Below are 4,364 nucleotides of genomic sequence, written 5' to 3'. Positions count from 1 at the left end.
AAAGTTCATAAACACTTCAAAACCCAGCTATAACATAGAGTTTTAATCACCATGCTTCAAGCTTATATCTTACCTTAGTTCTTGACTGAGTCCCTAGCTGAACACTAGACTAATCCTTCCAACCTCCAGCCCAATCCACTGAATTCCTAGCTAAAATCCTCAAGTTCTAGTAATTTTCCTTTGAGAGAGAAAGGGAGAAAGAGGGAGGGTTAGTTCCTTATGTTCTACTGTGTTCTGAGTCTTTTTACTTAGTCTATCCTTAGATAATTAAGTTATTCCCAAGCCTTGGGGTACCAGAAATGTCCCCGAGGGCAAAATGGTAAAATTCCCCAGTATTCCCACCTAGACTTCCTAACCTCAAATATATCTCCAATTATTTATTTCCATAACCCGATAACCTAAATAACCATCCAATACTTAAAATACCCATTGACTTACCCGAAGTCAAGTACTAAGCCCCGTTGTGACTTTCCTGCTAGCTAGCTTCCTAGGATCGCCTCAAGTCGCATGCTGCAGATTTATCCACATAATAATGTGGTTCTCACAATTATAGCATATAATCACATTAACATTTACATAACCATACACGCATGCTTGTCATATAATCATGCATTAAATCAATAAATTCACACATAAACCAATTATGCCCTCCTGGCACACTAATCAAGGCCCTTAAGCCATGTTAGTGATTTTGGGTTGTTACATATTAGCCATTTATTTAAGGAGCAAAACCCCAGAGATGGACTTATTAGTCATCTATACACGGAACAAATCCTTAGAGGTTGACTTATTAGTCACCTGCACAGTGTGTGACTTCATAGTCACTTATTTGATTAGGGCTACAAGCCCCAACATGTTTACTAGAATCATTATTGATATTCACTTATCTGATTGAGTTGCAAGCCCCAGAATGATTACCATAATCATTTATTGATATTGTATACATGCAGTAATAAGTTTTCTTTCCGAGCCTTGGCTCATGGGTGCTATGTGGTGCAAGTAAAGGGAAAGAAAAGCTCACCCAACCTTGAGTGGAAAGCTTAGGTGGCGATGTGTACATATGCGGCCGCTTGACCACCATGGCCAAGGTGTTTCTCAGAGGAACTAGGGGTTAACCCTATTTTTTGCCGCTTAGGTCGGCAGGTTGTAACTTTTACACTGTAATGACCATTTTGGATTGTAAATAACTTTGTAAACACTTTTATGGCCCCATGTACAGTTTTATGTTTTAAATAAAATTTATCCATTCCTTTTGAATCGAGATTTTTTTCCATTGCCTATTAATAACACTTAGATGCACGTTTATAACCAAATGACTCATTTAGCGAGTTAAGCACTGTTTAAAGTCCACAGTAACGGTCTTGGAGTAACTAGGGCATTACACTTAAACCTTTAGCAGAGAAAGGTCGCTTGGTCTTTGCCTTCTAGGCAGGATTCATGGACTGGGAGAGAACCAATAGATAGTTCTCTTAAAGGACCATTTTTTGTTAGTCTGTTAATTCTGTCTAGAACAATATGTCCTAATCTCAAATGCCACAGATATGTTTCACTATCGAAATCTATCTTTTGTCTTTTAATAGATCTGGGATTTGCAGTTTTAAATAATTCAGAATTATAAACATGCTCGACGTTGGACTCTAACTTGTAAAGTCCACCTTCAGACTTTGCAGAACAAATGCCAAAATCATATTTTTAAATAACAATCGTATTATTATTAAAACCTTGTTCATGCAATTTTGATAAGGAAATCAAATTTCTAGTAAATCTAGGAATAAATTAAACATTGTCCAACGTAATAAATTTATTATTATTAAAAATGAGACGAGCTTTTCCAACTTCAGCTGCCGAGATCTCCTGCCTACTTCCAACTCTCATGGTGACATCTCCATGAGCCAGCTTCCTCGAAGTATTAAGACTCTGCGAAGAAAAACAAACATGATTAGTGGCTCCAGAATAAACTATCCATGATGAAAAATCACCTTCCACTAAATAAGATTCTAAAACAAGCAAATCAAATTTACCCTTCTTTTTTTCTTTTAGTTTTGCTAGGTACTTAGGACAATTCCTTTTCCAATGACCGCCAACTCCACAATGAAAGCATTATTCTTTTCCTTTTCCTTTTCGGTGCCTTGTTTTTGGAGTTCTTTAAAGAATTATTCTTCTTGGAAGACTTGTTGGTCTTCTCTGGTTGTTTGCCCTTTTTCTTATCCTTTCATTTGCCACCCTTCCTCTTCTTTGAATTACCATTTGAATTGGAAGGCCTGGATTCAGCAATATTGCCTCTTCAACTTTAGTGGAACTTTTGCTTAGATATTCAAAAGTTTGCAACTCATTTAGCAGTTGGGTAATGTTGTACTCCAACTTGTTCATAACATAGTTGGTAGTGAATGTTGCAAAAGCTGGTGTGAGAGATTGAAGTATCACACTTACTTGAGTTCTCTCATCAATGGTCGCACCATGGATTTCTGCATCGTGCAATATGTTGATCATTTCTAGGACATGTTTTCTGACAAAAACATTTTTCTTCATTTTCATATTTATGTAGCTTCTAGTAGCATCATGTTTGCACTTATAAGAATGTTGTCCAAACGTGCCTTGAAGAGATTCCCAAATGTCAAACTTATTTTTGAGCACATCGCTCATACTAGCAAGCATATAACATTTGGCCTTATTGTTCAATAAATAAATAAATAAATACGGGTTGGGTTCTTTGGGTATTTATAGAAAATTACAACACTTGCAAAAAAATACGCAAAAATAATTAAACTAACTAAGGCCTAAAGAAGAGTAACTCCTTTGATTTTGGACCTTCTCATTTAGTTTTTGAGTCATTACCATTTTAATTATTCATTATGAATTAAATAACCTTTTAATTATTTTAAACAAATTTAAAATAATTAAACTTTGGGTTTTAATACCCAACAAGTTATTGAGGCCCAATTGGAATTCGGACTCACCACAATTCACTCAAAAATTATAATTAAAACACTTTTAATTATATTGGGCTCAAACATGCCCAAATGGATAATTACACATCCATTAGGGTTTGCATGACACAAACCCTAATGGGTGTGTCAATGATGGGTAGCAGCTGGCAGCCATGGGCGGCTGGCAAGGGCGTGGGGTGCAGGCAGCGAGGCATGCAGGGGCACTTGGCCGAGGGGGCGCAGATGTGCACGGGCGCAGAGCCGAGGGGAGTGTTGGCACGCACGGGTCGACTCGGGCCTCGAGGTTTGTGCTCGGGTCTTAGGCCATTAGAGAATTTTTCCTGAATTTAAAAAAAATATATTACAAAATTCCTATGCCCCATAATGGCTTACAAGTTTTGTATATCTAGAAAAAATTAAGAACTTTTCCTAACCCAAAAAAACCATGAAAACCAACCCTTAAGAACAGAAATGATTCATACATCAACATCCATCCATTCATTTATTACACATAATATAAAAATGCATATGATACCCACACAATAATTAACATATGCAGGAATTAAACCTGGCTCTGATACCAATTGTTAGGAACAATTCCTTGTGCGCAACAGAAATTGCGGTAATGGTAGTATTGCATACAACAACAAAATTTCATATAAACAACTTTATATAAGGATCCTTTAAAAACTTGTTGTTTCTATTTTTTATCATATAGAATATATAGAAATTATTATTATCATAATAATAATAATAATAATAATAATAATAATAATGATAAAAGACACAGTCCAACATTCCATTTTAAAACCCCTTTTAAAATATTTTATTAATTAATTAAAAATAAAAATAAAAAACCAATAACTGATTACATTAGAAGTTTTACACGAATAGAGCAGTCCAAGCCCTATGCGTGTGGCATATCCCTGAAAATGGGATTTTATTTTTCATGTGTTTTTATTTAAATTAATTAATAATTAGAAATTCAAATAAGGTATCATCTTTTTAAGGAAAAGATAAGAATTTAAATTTCAAAATTCAAAATTCAAAATTTGAATTTCTATTATCATATTATTATTAATTAAATAAATATAATAATCAAAACAAATTTTGACTATCCATATTTATCTATTCACACTTAAATAAAATAATTGATTAAAATCAATTTCTTCAATTTCTACACAATTTTGAAAATTGCAAAAATGCAATAATAAATTGTGCAACTTCAATTATCACATAATTGTACATTTAACCCGAAGAATAAATATTATCTCAAATAGCTCATTCATAGTTTGACCCTTGTATCAACTCTTACCTTGATTAGTGTTGATAGAGTCGCCCCGGGGAACTATGGACCAATAATTCCAAGCTTCAATAAATAAAAGATTATTAACCAAAACTCTTTGAATGAATAATCATATTTATTAATCTCATAAT

Source organism: Humulus lupulus, chromosome 2, assembly GCF_963169125.1.
Source record: "Humulus lupulus chromosome 2, drHumLupu1.1, whole genome shotgun sequence".
Classification (NCBI taxonomy): domain Eukaryota; kingdom Viridiplantae; phylum Streptophyta; class Magnoliopsida; order Rosales; family Cannabaceae; genus Humulus; species Humulus lupulus.
The sequence above is the reverse complement of the archived record's forward strand: the minus strand, read 5'-3'. Positions refer to the sequence as shown.